Here is a 16,548-nt window from a genome sequence, read left to right as displayed (position 1 = left end):
TACCATGTATACACCCCAGCTGAAGGGGCTTCTTTATCTGTTCCCTCTCCTCCCTCTCATTCATTGCTTAGGATCCAGGACTCTCACTCGAAAGTTATTCTGGTGGTTCCTCTCTAGCCCTGCACGTGCTGGTTTCCTCTCCTGCTGGACCTATCTGTTTTTCCCATGCTCCCCCTCAACGATGCCCTGGACCCGGTGCACTGCCCCTGGGGTGTGGCGGGTCCCAGGGGCTCTCGGAGGAGGGGGTTTCCTCGATTTAGCAGGATAGATATCATTCCACCCCGAGGGCCTATGGATGACACTGGAAGCACTTCATGTCCTGGTGGCCGGTACAGGCGTGTCCCTCTCCCTTGGATTTGGGGGCTCCAGTCCTACAGTTTCTCCAGGAAGAGTTTAACATGGGGCTCTCCGTCTCCACCCTGAAAGCTCAGTGGGCTGCCATCTGCTCTTTTGGGGGATTTAGGGGTACCAATGCAGGGCATGCAAGTTGCTGCATCTGTGGGCGGCTCCTGAAGAGTCTCTCGTTGGATAGGCCTATTTCTGCCTCTGGTCTGCCCCTGTGGGATCTCCTCTTAGTACTTCAGGCTCTGCAGTCCCACCCCCCCTTTGAGCTCTGGGTGAGATCCATGCCATGTTCTTGACTGCTTTGTTGCTATCACCTGAACCCGGTGGCTGGATGAGATCAGTGCTTTCTTCTGTGAGGCCTTTTACCTAGTGGTCTCTCCTGATGCTATGCTCTTCAAGTGCCATCCCTCCTTCCTCCCTAAGGTGATGTCCACGTTTCACATCTCAGGAGATCCTCCTTCATTCTTTCTTCCCCTCTGTCACGCTCCTCGCTTTACACTGCTGCGGCCCGGGATCTCTTACATAGAGGATGTAACCTCGCTGGAAGTTGCAGCAGGGGGCCGGCGTCGTCCTGGAAGCAGCTCAGTCACACAGGGTATCCCTGGCAGGCATGGGGGGCTGGGAGAGAAGTCGCAACTGGGCGCCGCCATCTTGGTTTCCACTGTGCATGCGCGATGGCCCAGTCACTGTCTCTGGACGTGTCCATGCTACACTTTGCATCCTTTGTTAGACAACGATGCAAGCTGCAATGACTGTGTTGGGAGCAGCAGGCTATTTAAACTCTGCACACCAGGGAACGGGTGCATGTCAACACGCTCCGTTAGTTAGTTCTTGGACCTTTTTTGTCCTCCCCTTGCCTGCCTGCCAGCCAGCCTGTTCTCTTGTCTGTTTTTTCCCTGCTCTTGCCTCCTTCCTCCTCCTCCTTCCAGCCTTCTCCTGGCACCATCCTGGTTCTTACACTGCCTGCCTTGCTATTTGCCTCCAGTGCTCCTTTCTTGCCCCAGTGGTCACTGCCTCCCAACCCTGCCTGGGGACATGCCTTTTCCTGGCCTGTTATTCTAGTGACCCATTCAACCTTGCCTGCTGGCAATCAGAGCAGACTACAGTGAAATAAAAGCTTGTTTCCATTCAGGCTGCAGTGTCACGCTCCACGGTTTACACCACAGCAGCCTGGGGTCTCTTACCTGGAGGATGCATCCTCGCTGGAGGCTGCAGCAGGGGGCCATCCGGCCAGCGACCTGGAGGCAGTGCAGTCGCACAGGGTATCCCCAGCAGACATGGGGGTCCCGGAGAGACTACGCGACTGGGCACCGCCATCTTGGTTTCCAGCCTGTTCCCTTGCCTGTTTTTTCCCTGCTCTTGCCTCGTTCCTCTTCCTCCTCCTTACAGCCTTCTCCTGGCACCATCCTGGTTCTTACACTGCCTGCCCTACTGTCTGCTCCTTACTTGACCCAGTGGTCACTGCCTCCCAACGCTTCCTGTGTCCATGCCTGTTACTGGCCTTGTTATTCTAGTGACCCTCTCTTCCTTGCCTGCTGGATTGTTTCCTGCTGCTAAACAACTTGACATCTGGCTGATGTCCCTATGCCATGGTAATCCGGGAGTAGCTGTATTGTGGCATGGGGAGAAGACCCCTGGGCACCTGTTCTAATTATCTGCTCCAGTGAGGGGTGCAGAGGTCTAGACCCTGTGCCATATTATCTACCCGACGGAAACTCTGGAGAGCAAACAAGGACATCGGAGTGAAGCACCCATCTCCCGAACCAGGAGCAACCGTAACCAGGTACTCGATACCCTCTCCCTCCTCCACAGGGGAGGAGCACTGTGCTTCCTTGATGTCAGGATGGCTGTACTGGTGTATCTGCAGTGGATCTGCGTCTTTCGATCCTCCTCAAGCCCGTTTGTCACCTTTGGGGGACCCTCTTGGGTATTAAGGCATATGTGCCCACATTCAGTCGGTGGCTATGGGATGCTACCTCCCAGGCCTATTCGTCGGTGGATCCCCCCCTTCTGGCTGGTGTACAGGGCAGGCCCACACATGGCATGGCTGCCTCCTAGGCAGAGGCACATGGTGCTGCTATCCAGGACATTTGCAGGGCTGACACCTTGGCTGACGTTTGTTTCCACACTATTGCCTTAACCTCCACTATCAGGAGGCTGCAGCTTTTGAGACTGAGGTTCTGGGTATTGCTCTTCTAGTGATCAGTTAGTTGATGGTGCAGCCTTTCACTGAGTACTTTAATAAAATGGTGTTGGTCGGTTTGCATCTCTCCACCTGGTCTGTGGGTTTTGTTCTAGGCCAATTCCCTCTGTTTAGTACTGGGATGAGGAAGAGGGACGTAGTAGTAATGCCTGGATTACTTACCATAATCTTCATTACGAATCATAAAATATCTGCCCTATGCACTTATTTAACAAACTCATAGAATATCAAAAATGATTCTAAAATAGATGATTAAGAGTGTTATAAACGTTTAACATCCAGTCTTCATCATACATCAGCCATTGCCACATCAGCCATTGCGAACACATGTTTTAACTTAACATATGCTTGTCTTCATCAGGGCTTTAACATCACAATTAAGTTACAGATTTACATATCAAGAAACTAAATCAAAATATACAAATACAGACCAGAAAAAAGGCCCGCGATGTGTCACATGGAATGGGAGAAGAAACAAAAATCATAAAAATGGAAAAGAAAAATACATATGTCTAATATCAGTAAATGATTGTTCAATCAATTGTATTACAGAAATACATTGGCATCCATTTCAACATGCACGTGGATGCTGTAATCCATTACATTCTTTCCAAAAAACCCACAAAAGTTCTGTGGTCAGTCTCCACCACCAACACTCTATAAGTTCTCTTAAAACTCTATCATACCGACCTTAACTAGTCCATGCGTTAACTAATCCATTCACCGTCACCTCAACTGTGAATAACCAAAGTTTAACTAAGAGTGAGTAGTTTAAATAAATTATGACAAACTAATTACCGTTATAGAGACTTCAGTACAGAAAATCCGAATGCTTCCTTATTCTCTCAATTCAAACAAATCTTGAATTCAGCATGAATTTTCAGATGGAAATAAACAACGATTAGTCTGTCTTCATCCCTAATTACATTTTGCCGTCATCATCTTACTACTCTTGCATGATATACTTCTATAATTGCACTCATTGGGTGACTGCCCAGAAACCACCACCACGGTGTTCCAAGTGTACATGTATTATGTCACAGGGGGCAGGGCATCTTAGCCCTCCTCCAAGTGAAAGCCCCGTTAGTCATTACACAAATAATTGATACTGGTCATGTTACCTGATGACTCTGTGCCCATCAAAAAAATATGGATTTTCCAACTTTGCAATAATATGCACATCTTAATTTATTTGGTTTAGTTCCCAGCAACACCAATTCTTAAGAAAGTTAACTCCAAGCCAGCCACATTCTTCTATTAAATAATAGTAATTGTCACTATTTCACAGGATTTCACAAAATGATCAATTTAGCCTGTCTATTGACGAGTGGGTCAAAAAATCCTAGGACCAATTTATTCAAAATTGATACAAAAAAAGGTTTCTTCAACCAGCACTTAATTATAACAAACTTACGACCTCGCCTTATTCAAACAACTATCCAAACTATATAATCGCTAGGAACTATAGTTACCGTCATATTAGTACAACGGGTCCCTACTGAGACTTACATATATATGGCTTATTGCCCCTGCATCACTCCAACCATCACAATGCTGCAGTCCGTGTAGCGCTAGATCGCCATTTTGTTTCCAACTGCTTTATAAAGCCCATAGGATGTCGCTATACAGCGTCTGATGTTACTTCTTCTGCATATGAGATGCAGAATTAAGTCAATGTGAAAGCTATATGAGCACACTCATATGTTATACCTACGATGCAATTTATACCTTAGTAACCTTCGAATTTTGATGTCACAATCTACATGGTGTTATTTCGAGGTCAGGCTTTAGCTGACACACTGGATCTGACATCATTTCATTACCATACCGCTGCGTGCCATGTTAGCAAGCTCACAACATAAACCATTGGTTTTTAATAATTCCATATTTTCAGCCAGCCCAGCCCTTTCCTATGGAATAATTTGGAATTAGGAGAGGACTGGAATATTTTGGTCTGGGGTCAAGTACAATTTTCTGGCCTACTGTGCAGTGGCCCAAGGCCACAATGAAGTGTCCCCGACTTCCCAAACAAATAAACTTCATACAAACCTCTCCTTCACCTACAAATTGACATCTCTTTCCTTTTATGCAACATATCTTTAGGTTTGTGTTTTCTGTGAGACCCAGGGAACCTCCCCCACATACCAAACCTGGCAAAATGATTTCACCAGTATAATATAATTTGGTAACTGGGATTTGAGTCAGGTTTTTCATGTCCCAGTTTTCAACTGAACGGAAGGGTACTCGGTAGAGCCAAGTCAGGGAGTCTGCCTTCAATCTAAGAGCCAAACACGGATTAGTATGGCAAAAGATCCATACCTCGCTTCCTATCTAGCCACCGCACAACACAAAAGCCATACCTGGCATCCTGTTTACCGGTCACACATAACCCAAGAACCTCATTTGCCATTCAGCCTCCACACCAGTACACATTATATGAATGGTCAATATTTATGTATAGGGGAACACTATAGATTTATAATCTCATATGAGTGAGACGTTCCCTATAAACTGTTAAGGAAAACAAGGTACAGTGATGAAAAGTGATTTGCTCAGTGTAACATAATGTGTCAATTGTGGTAGGTGGGGATTTAAGCCCTAGCTTCCTGGTTACGCAGTTCTAAACTTAGACAGCAGAGACTACATATTCTCTGGTTCCTTCTTCAATATTAGGCCCAACAAAAAGCTTTCTGCAAAGTTGTTATTCAAGGGCTAAACTAGTATATTCTTCAATAAATATGGTCTTCAAAGCACCAAGTCGCATGGTGAAGCAACCTGACAAAATATAAGAGACGTCTTAATTGAAACATATGTTCTGTAACAAATCCAACAATATTGACACTGATTCTCTGGAGGAAAGCTTCATCTACTTGGCCAGGGAAAGGCAGAAGCTACCTGGCTCTAACCTATCTGCGGGAGGACCACGTAGGGGGAAGACAAACTCCAGAGGGACAGAAGAATACTTGATGAAAATAATCTTGAAGTCACAATTCCCAATGACACATATATGCCTCACATATATGCCTCTGCAACATACATACATGGCTCACTGTGGTATAGATGAAGGAATCCCACCCTACGGCAGTCAAACAACCTATGTGCCCCACCCTCCCCTTTTCAGTACAGAGGCAAAGAAGAGGGATGGAGTAACGAAGATGACCAGAAGCGGTAAGCCATGGCCGCATTCTAGTCTTTGGAAAGCGTTACACTGCGCAGGGAAGTTTAAAGATGACACAGTAGAGAGAACACCAAACAAAGAGAGAGGTAGAGGCTGGCCTTGTTGATGACATAGTCTGACGCCGGTCAGAACGCTGAGGACAAACAGACCCTCAGACTCAGCGCTGAAGCTGACACGAATGGCATGCAGGACAGGCAAACTGAAGGAAGCTTAGGGCTTGAAGGCCATAAAGCAGCGAGAGCCGTGCATGGCATAGGAGGGCAAAGCAAAAGCTTACCTGGCTCAAGAAACCCTGAGCCAGCGAACCGGAGAAGACGGACAACGGAAGACTTGAGGAACACCAAATCCACCTGGTGTGCCCAAAGAATTCAAACGGGTTAACAGAATGCATGTAAGTGAATTCCAGTTGTGTTCAGTAACACCATTGAAGAAGTTGATCTAGATGCAAGCAATATTAAAAAAGGGTTGGTGACTGTTAGGGAGAATTCTCATAAATGGTTGATTTCCCTTACCTAAAGAGTCCCCCAGCAGCTTTGCTGGATTTCTAGGATTTCTTTTTTTCACCTGGTAAGAGTGTGAGCCTTTTTCCCCACTCTTACATGTGTTTTGCTATGTGTATTTCTCCTTTTTGTGTGATCTTGGGCACTGGAGCCTCACCTACTCCATATGCACCACTTTTTGTGTGTGTAACACAGCACCTTCAGTGCAGTGCCACAGGGTCGTCTTTGAGACTTCCCACTGACTCCATTTTTCTGGGGGTGACTACTGTCCTCCAGAAACAGGTAAAGTTGCCATTAACTTTATATAGTCACTTTAAACCACAGACCCAGTACACCCTATCTTACAATGAGTATTGGGAAGGGTTAACTCATATCCCTTTTTGTCTGTACCTCTTGGGGCATTGTTTCGCTCCCTTAACATTAAGACTTGGCTGGTGGCGGTGGTATCTAACCTAACTTTTCTACCGTGATTATCTTATATAACGTGGTAATGTTTTAGGCTATTATATTAGCCTCGAACATAAACCCGCTTGACCCAATACATTTTATTTTGGCTCCGGCTGGGTTTAGTCGCCATTTCTTTTTGTTAAAGTCTTTCTCGTGTTTTCACTGCGCGCCAAACCGGGGAGGACTGCTTTGTTCGCTGTTTTTTCGCGGGCTTCTGCCCAGAAGCCACCCTAAGGTGACTGATAGTCTAGGTAGGCAGGATGTGAGGGAGGGATCTTCGGACCCCTGCCATGGGTTGCCTTAGTAACCCAAGTCGCACTCTTGTCTGATTGGCTAAGGGGACTGGCCTTGCCAGGCCAGCCACCCTGCTGTATGATTGACAGCCAGGCTGTATGAATGAGGGAAAACTGCATAAAGAGCATGTCTCTGGGACTAGAAAGACAGAGTCGCCACTGGAACAAAAGAACCAACGAGGAATTGGAAGAAGAGGACCCCTACAATGACTGAACCGCCCAGTGAAGCCTTGCTGCAGGTCCGAATCTCCAAATCCAATGACAGAGAAGATCCTCCAGGAAACCTCTTCCCTTGAGCTGGGGGGACCAACCAGTTCACCCAAACTACAAGCCAGGACCCCTCGTCTGGTCGAATTCGCTGTACAGAGCTACAGTGGACCGGTTAGCCAGGAAGGTCAGACTCTGCTTGGGTTTTAAGGAGCACACCTTTTATTCGTTGTTTGGCGCTGCTGCTGGTTTCTTCCCTCGGTAGTGCAGGACCCTCCAGTCTTCCTACATCTGATCAGTCTGACAGTCACTTCAGGAACTTTGAGCCTGCAGGAACTACCAGGAACGTCAGCCTCAGCTACAAACCCCTCTCCGTTTTAAGGTACTTTGCAAATCCGGTTGTGCATTTCGCTCGGCCACGGTGAAAGTGTTTGAAATCTTTCTCTAATCCGAGGGCTTGTCCTTCTCTTCCCTTTGAACTAACTTTTCTACCAACCAACCTCCTCCGGAATCTGTGCCACGAACTTTACCACAAACTACCCTGAACTGTGTGATCTTGAGCAAGAATATTGACCTATTGACTTTGGCTCTAAGACATTTCTAGCTGATCTCCTCACTGTAGTCTCTCTTGTTCAACTGCTCAGAATACTTACCTGTTGGTTTTGCCTAATTGTTGATAACTTTATCTTTCCCTCCCTTTTAAATTACTGGAGTGCAATTTTGCTCCCACTTCATTTTGTGAGCCTAACTTGTCTAGAATTTAAGGGAAGTGGTGTGGTGTGTTTATGATTGTGATTTTGACTTGCTTAGAATAGTGAAATGTTATACAACTGTTGAGTAAATAAATATATATTCTTTTACTTAGAAACCTTGAGTCAGTGTTTGCCTGAATCATAGTAATTGCTGTCCTTTGTGTAACTATTTGATACTGCTCACTTACTCTTGAGATAAGTCTGGCTGCTCCGCTACTGCTACCACTATAACCGTGTAGCACAGGCTTGTACCAAAAGTGAAATTGTACTGTGACTTGTAGTCTTAATTGTGTGTAGTGTTCCCAAAGGGTACTGCATATAATTCTGCCTAACGGTGACCCACTTTTTCAAAACAGGAATTGGTGTGAGTGCGAACAGTGCTGGTCAAGGGTCGAGGACCCCATATCTGAAGGATGAAGTGAAAGCAGAAATGAACTGTAATTAATTTAGAAAAGATTGTTTTATGGATGACAAAGAAAGTAGTTTGAGAATGGAAAATCCCTGGCAGATTAGTGAATCAGGCAAATAGTAAGTGAACTTCCTGAAACATTGTGATTTCCTAGCAGGAGAGTAAAGCAGGAGTGGGAAGGGAAGTGAACCTAAAGTTGGGAAAAGTGTCAAACCAATACATAAAAGGGAAAAATTATACCTCTTTTTGGAATCCGTGAGAAAGGAGTAAATACCCTGGCAGAAGAGTACACCGGGGACATAAAGTTGAGCAATCATTGGGGAAGGATAGAGAAAATCCACCAGAAAGCAAGTGAAACATACAGAGTGTGAAGAACCGGAACATTGAAGAGGAATTATGTGAAAGTTCAAGGGAAGGTAATCACCCTTAGAATTGTGAAGAAAAATAAATCGTAAGAATAACATTGGAACCGTGATAGTGACTTTTTTAAATTACCAGAAGGAATCTAGGGGAAGGGGCGACCCCTTTTCCCGGTGTAACTTTCTTTCCTGCACCTTACACTTTATACTTTTGGAACTCTGAAAGAAGACTACAAATGCATAGTCTATAGAAATCCCCTTGTGCACATTATATTAAGTTTAGATTGTAAGGGTCAGATTAAATTTTGGACACAGGATGGAGGACATTCTTTTGTTTAACATCCTGACACAGACACTCCTTAGTTTTGTTGAGGCAGGAAAACCATCTAGAGTTTAGGTCTAGATAGGATTTCCCCCAACCCTCTTATAGTTTTGAGAAATAGAAGTCTATAGCAAACAACAAACATGCCACTGTGTCTGAATCTTACTCTTGATCCCTTACAGTTCATAAAGCAAGTATACATCACTATCAGAAAAAAGAAAGGGGTTGAGCCTGCTCCACAATCAGGTACAGTGGCATGCATGTTAGGCACAGATCTCAGGAATTAGCTTTCAACATGCCGATCAACCTTTCCAGATATGTACCTCTCATTTACCCTATTTTCCTTGCCCATCACCCTGAAGCGTTGTTCCTTTGCACCACATCCCTGATGCCCCTTCAGGGTCTTCCATACAATTTACTTTCAGACTTCCTTTCCCCAATCCCTGTTCCCCACACCTCCTTTACTTGCCCACATTGCTCAGTCACTAAGTCACTCATTCCTTGACACGCACGCCCTTCCATTGCCCTGGCTCATATGTAGACAGTAGATCACTTTGATTTGCTAATCGGTCTCTACCAGACTTGATGAGAAGCTGTGGTCAGGGTCTTGCTACGGGTCTGCCCTTGAACAATGCACGCCCTTCCATTGCCCTGGCTCATATGTAGACAGTAGATCACTTTGATTTGCTAATCGGTCTCTACCAGACTTGATGAGAAGCTGTGGTCAGGGTCTTGCTACGGGTCTGCCCTTGAACAATGCAGAGCAAAAGACACAGAGGGGCTTCGCTTTTATTGTGCTCCCAAAATGCACTTTCTTGAAAGTCGGCTGCATGTTTCAGTTCATGGAACCAGAGCGAACGTTGAGGAGTGTCAATCTGGTATCTCGTGAGTAGGAGTAAGAATTGCCTATCATGTTTAATTGTGTTTTCAAGAAAGGTAGAGCGTGTTTGTGTGTTCATATTTATATTCGGATTGTGTGACTGTGGAGATGTGGTTGAGTGTTTTTTGCAATTGGGTAAAGTATACGTGTAAGAATGCATCTGTATGCATGCGTATATCTATATCTATGTCTTTTGTTGGTCAGATAAGAATGTTCTAGACAAGACAAAAGTTTTCCTTTAGAGTTTGAATACAAGAAAAGGTAGCAGGCGCCCATATTTCCCATCTGTGAAAGGTACAGTGAGCAAAAAGCAAATGGCTGCGAACTCTCAAAGTGGTTAATAACCACTGAACAGGTTATCATGCGGTGTTCGTGCCTGCTACATTTTTTGTATTCATTTAGAGTTTGGTGGTAATGGTACAATCAGCAGTATTTGGCAAATACTGCTTATTTTGATGTTGGCCCAATTCAGGGTTTCTTCAAATACCACCACAGTATTCCATAGGAATACCAACAGCAGAATTTTCAACATACCATGGGCCTCATTATGAGGTGGGCGGTAAGGGTTAATGGGCACCGGTAAGGAGACCGGTGCCGGTAAACCCTTACCGCCCTATTCCGAGGTCCCTTAGCGGGTCCCGCTGTGAGGCGCCCTTAGCGGGCGCCGCTAAGGAACCAGGGAGCTAATAACGTACCTGCTATTAGCGGACCCGTTATTAACTCCATCCCCATTCCCATTGAGCCCTATGGGGGCTCGAATGGGAATGGGGAATGGTTCTCGGAATGGGGATTTACTGTGTCCTCCAAGGTTGGAATGACCTGGTAAGTCCCTATTTCGAGAACCCGGACCCGGAATGTGGTAAGGGGGTAGCACCTCGTAATGAGGCCCCTTGTTTTGAAAAAAGTCAAACTGGCCCTCATTTTTGGAGAAAAAAAAATCTTGTTTTAGATGGGAAGTGCAGGCACTTTATTACAATACAGTGAATTTATTTTTTTGTTAAAAAAGGGCCATAGTAAGGGGTGAAAAGGTGGGCATCTATTATGCAAATCATGGGTAAGGTGGTGTGGAAGGGTATCAAAGGGTCAGAATGGACCCGTTTGTGCATAAACAATTTACATTAGGAGTATAAACCACTACGTTACATAATCCATTTGCACCTTTACTTTGAAGGTGGAAAAAGATTATTTTTTTTAAAAATACACCTTTTTAAGTTACCACCTGGAGAGATAGTATTTATAAAATACCTCAGGTGGTATTCCAAAAAAAAAAAAACTATCAATGCTGGTGGTCAATTCTGAGTTGGACACATTTTTACAAATACCACTGGTGGTAGTGGTAACTTTCTCTAGCGGTGTTTCGTGCAAAAAATCCACCCAACTCTGAATGACCCCCTTAGTTTGTTGTCTACTAATGATTAATACATGAATGTTTCTTCTTTGTGTGTTTCATTCAACTACCCAATAGTGAGCACCATAAACAATCCAACATCAATTTCTATAAGCCCCATATAGTAATATCCATCAGTGCTATTAAACTCTTTTCATTATGAGCTCACCTGGGATCAAGAAATTCACCTGAGGAAAGGGGAACCATTCTTACAGAATAAAACTTGGGACCCTTACTTCCTTAGCAAGTAGGAGTTGTGATAAGCTGCTGATGATTGTAACAGATCAATGCTGTATAACCCGCAGTGGTGCCAATATTATTACCCAGGGTCATATCTTATTTAAATGCGTACATTGCCGCTGGGCAAAATGAACAAGTCTGTGTCTAGGCTCTTCTCACTCTCACTTGCCCATTGTGGAGGGCCATGTGCAGGGACCGCCCAGGCACATTTGCAAAACTGCTGAAATCAAGACATATGTTTCACCCTATCTAAACAGAAGCGAACAGGCCTGTGAGCATCTGGTTCCTTCAAGGCAGGCTAGATTCTGAAGGATTTCATCTTTTTCAATTGTTTTTACATTTTGAAATTCTGGCCCAGGTAGCAGTCACATAATAAACCCTTCTATCGTCACCCATTTGGGACTCCTAAACCTTGCCCAGCAACTTTTTGTCTAGGTGTATTATAAATACCCAATAGTAAATAATTATGTACATTTGATTGCAAGCGCTACAGTACAGGGCTTTACTTTGATTTGGGAAAGGGAATATTTCGACATATTCTCGATATTAGCGGTAGAGACGGCAGGTCCCGATATCACGGGTTAGCAAAGAAAAGGACAGGAAGAGGCAGAAAATGATAGGGTTGAGGAGAACATATTAAACTGGAACAAGGCATTCTCTTTATTAGCAGCAGTTGTGATGGAAAAATATCCAGAACAGGGTCCTCGTTTATGGAAGTACAAGGACATATTGTCAACAAGCAAAGGAAATACGGCTCCACAGGTTGGATACATTAAGAAATGGATTTTAGATCCAAGATGGCAATGGTGGCGGATATGACATTGGATCAGAAGGACTTAGAATGCTGGGTTTCATTCATGAGTGGTAAGGACAGGGCCAGCAAGACAAATGTCGAGGTGTCAAAGGGGACGCCGAAGCCGTGGTACGATAAGCATGAGCCCAACCATAAAACTGACTGGCGGCCCTTTCATCAAGGCTTGCTGGCATCGAGGCGAAATGATCAGGAACACAGGGGTTTTGGTTCTGGACAGGCCTGCAGATTATTTAACAAGGGGTCATGCAGTTTGGGCGCAAGGTGCCAATTTGCACACCATTGCTCAAAGTGTGGGGGAGTCACCCAGTTGCAAGATGCTTCAATTCCGAGGGGGATGGCAGGGGCAGATGGCAACACAAAGGTGCTAGACATCAATGTAGGAAAAGGACCCTCCCGAGGGAAAAAATGGTGCAGCACGAATGTTCAAATATGTAACCAAAGGACAAAGACTGTGAGTTACTATTTAAGGGTTTTTATTGTTCTGCATATTTGCAGTGTCAATACTAACGGTTTGTGTGCGATAGTAGGAATGGAGATATCTGAGGACGACACAGACTGCCTCAGGTTTGTCTCTAGAGTATGGTCATGGACACTGCAGAAGGCACCAGAATGTGGGTAAGGTGTGGGATACTGCAACGGGTTACAGGCTCAGCGGTAAGATTGGATAGTAATCCAAATATTGCAGAGAAAAGCTTACAACTAGAAGTATGAAATACAATTAGGCTGAGTGAAGCCTTGGTGAGGTACTTTGCATACAGTCATAAGTATATAAGAATATTAAAATAACACAACACAAGCCTGGAAGGTACGCAGATAGAAAGCATAAATTTGTTATGACCAAATAATTGTTTTCAGGTGCTTTGCACCATGCGGAATGAACACCCAAAATAGGGATTGTGAGAATGTTGACCCGAAACTAAGGGTCCAGCGTTGAGGGATTACTGACCTGGATATCAGACACCAGAGATGGGCTGTTCTCACAAGAACGGAGTCATGAGGGATCCATACAAAGGTTATGGGAATGACTGACCTGGCAGTCAGAAAGCATACGCCAAAAGCCTTGGGGTTGTGTTCACAGCTCTAAAATGGGCAGGATGTGCTAATGAGAGACGGGAAGTGTAGCTGTAGGTAGATAAGGTCTGTACGTTTTGGGGGCAGGAAAGGGCACTCACAAAGCATGGCAGAGTTACGGGGTGGTCCTAGCCTTCATAGCGGGCTGTTCCTCTTCCCCCGCGAGTATCTAGCACCTCTCCTCCTTCAGAGGCAAAAGGGCATCCCTGGGCCCATCCACATCCGGCTTGGGGCTCTGGGAGCAGTTATAAGGCAGGGGGCTGCTCAGGCTCATTCATTCATTTTGTTGCAGCCCCCCGCCCCAAGTCCCAACCTCCGTCTCCGTTATTTTGCCCCCCAGCAGCATTTTCCCAACTAGGTAGGATGGGGAGCAAAGGAATGGAGTTCGTCGAGTAAGTTGAATTAATTGCTTAATTTGTGACAAATGGTAGAGATTGATTATAATTTTCCTTTTCAGCAGATTGCAGGATGGTGTAAGATAACAAGCTTGTTTGTTCATTCAATTGTGTAATTATGTTCCTAACTTTGCTTTGTTTGTCACAGGCGAAAGTTACAAGGCAGTCCCAGGAGGAGTTTGACGCTGTGGTTTCGGCTGTGGCCGGTTCCCGATGGCCGCACTCGAGCCAAATTCAGATGATGGGCACCAAGTCCCTTATGGACAGTTGAGACTCCTCGTCAACGAGATGCAGTGGTCCTGGGAATTTACTGCTTGACAGTTGATAACCAGAACCGGAAGTGATAAGTGTCACCCGGGACCATAAAACCATTGCTATCCCGGTTAAAACTCTAAACGGACACTTTAGAAGTCTAAGGAGATTGCTTCACTTAGTGGCTGGGACTGCCCCCAAATTGTGTATTGATCTTGTGTTTTGAAATTCTATACAAGTTGTGTGTGTGATTATTATGAAGAATGTAACCATTGCATCCATGTCTTAGACCCGGGGCAGATGAGAGTGGAGGGGGGGGCATAGTCTCAGGACGATAGCTCAGGGGCAACACGCTTGCCTTGGAAGCAGGACGACACGGAGCACCACAGGTTTGATCCCCGGGTCCGCGCTTAGAAACTTCTGGGTATTAAACGCGTTATAAATAACATCCTATCATATCATAGTGAGGCAATGCCCCGCTATGCCCATTGCTGATTTGGACAAATTATAAAGGTCTGCAAGATTTCTCCTGCCATTTAGTCTGCAGTGGTGGGCGCACCTGTCGAAGTTTCTAGTTTAAGGCTTGGCAAGTCTGTGCCATACTCATCACCAAATGCAATTATATGAGCTGGACTTTGGTAGCACCACAGCATGGCTTTCTGTTTTGAAGGCTGAAAATAAAAAAAATATATTGATTTACCAATTCTGCTTAAATGTATGGTGGGTTTCTTACACCCCCCTCCACCTTTCCCGCACAATTCTGCACGTTCTCCTTCCTCTTACACTTCCAAAAACGTTTGGACTTCTACAGCGACAGAGCAAAATGCGACACCTTCTCACACTAACCAACCCAGGAAAGGGCCAGGTCGCCTTCTACAATGGAAGACAAATGTCACATTTCGGCTTCAGTTGCCACAGCACAGGTGTTCGAATTGATCTGCATTCGAACATCTCATACCCATCAGACACCCGCCTTGTCCCCCCCCACCCCCAGGCACACCGCGTCTATAATCCCCCAGTGCCAGACTGCGAGACTGCAAGTAACTCAGCTCCCCGTACCCCAGCTCTGCTTCTACCGTTCATTGACTTCTCCGACAGGTCAGCAGAACAGGTAAACATTGTAAAATAAATGACAATTATACTGTAATAAAACGCGCAGGAATTAGAAAGTAAATCTTCTTGCACACGGTTGGTATGTTAGTCAACCTGGTGACACTGCCACCTCTGTAGTGGAACACACGCAGCGCTGTTTTCAAATCAAATACTTTAAATGTAAGTTGACTCCAGGAGTCCACGCAACGAAGACACCAGACACCGTTTATTCCCGTCTAGAGCTTTCATTGTACACATTTTTAGCATGAAATATATGAATACTATTGAAGTTAACAAACCACAACACCCAGAAGGCGCCAGTTTGTTAAATGAAAGCCCAGCTGCATCCCCAAGTCATGTCACCCTAGTTTACATTTTAACAAACACTAGATAACAGACTTATCCGACTTCCATTCTAAACAGCAGGCAGAGAATAAACATTCAGTGTGGAAAGGTTGTGTGGCCATCAGTCAGTGAAGGGGGAGACGGGCAGTTCCTGTACTCACTGGAATGAAAACGCAGCACAGCTCCTGCCGACACACTTCCCACCAAACTCCTCTAGGGCGGCGGGGCTTCGAGGAATGACAAAGTACGCTGAAATTCCTTCCAAATCTCAGGTCGTCGAAAGTGAACCGAAAACGGGTCCAAAGTCCACTTGCCCAGTGTTCCAGAAGTCACTTTAAATACCGCCTCTCAAATCCAAGTTGTCCTGGTTCATGCTGCTCCGTGATTCACGCAGGGCTATGTGGGCTGCAGTTCCTGGTAACCCAGGGGTTTAGTCAAGGGGAGGGCAGGGCTGTCATGACCCAGCCGAGTTTTGTGATTAAAAGAATACGTGTGTATTGCAGCTGAATCTGGGCGTGCCAAAATAAACCTCCGAAGAGCACACACGGCTGGAATCCCACAGAGCTGGGCGCTGTGTGCGCGAGCCCACAGAGGAGCCAAGTTCCGGGCCTGGAATGCTGCGTCGCTCTTCATGGGAAAGTGAAAGACCAAACGGAATTATTCCCCAGCCTGGGAGGCTGTGAGCCAAGCCACGCTGGGGATTATGCACTGCAATACGTACTAAAAGACATGCTCTTAACTAAAACCCAGGCTTGAAATGGCACTTGCTTCCCATGGCATACTTGCCAACATTCTGTGAAAAATAATAATTCCCATAACAATGACATCACAGGAAAATACAAAACATACAAACAGCACAACATGGAAAGATGTTGAAATGTCAAAAGTGTATAATTCTGAATGCTAACACCAAATTGTCAGCAGATGCTGTGTGATGGTGTTACACTCTGCCACTTGCTTTCACTGCTGGTTCGCCTATGGGTTGTACCGGCAACAGTGCAGGACAGAGTCACGCAGCTGTCAGGTCAGTGGATTGGTCTGAGTGCAATCAAAGTAA

At 45.4% G+C, this 16,548-nt stretch overlaps 1 protein-coding gene across 4 annotated transcripts in view; it reads right to left on the bottom strand.

The window, feature by feature from the left end:
* OSMR (oncostatin M receptor) overlaps positions 1-16,111 on the bottom strand; it is a 608,749-nt gene extending 592,638 nt beyond the window's left edge. For all 4 annotated transcript variants that reach the window (XM_069627159.1, XM_069627158.1, XM_069627161.1 and 1 more), the window contains exon 1: positions 15,653-16,111. The gene's annotated coding sequence lies outside the window, so the exon portion shown is untranslated. The remainder of the gene's footprint in view (positions 1-15,652) is intronic.
* Positions 16,112-16,548: the final 437 nt, after the last annotated feature.

This window comes from Ambystoma mexicanum, chromosome 6p (genome assembly GCF_040938575.1).
Source record: "Ambystoma mexicanum isolate Mex_15411 chromosome 6p, UKY_AmexF1_1, whole genome shotgun sequence".
NCBI lineage: Eukaryota > Metazoa > Chordata > Amphibia > Caudata > Ambystomatidae > Ambystoma > Ambystoma mexicanum.
Note: the sequence above shows the minus strand (reverse complement) of the source record. Positions and strands in the feature narration are given on the sequence as shown.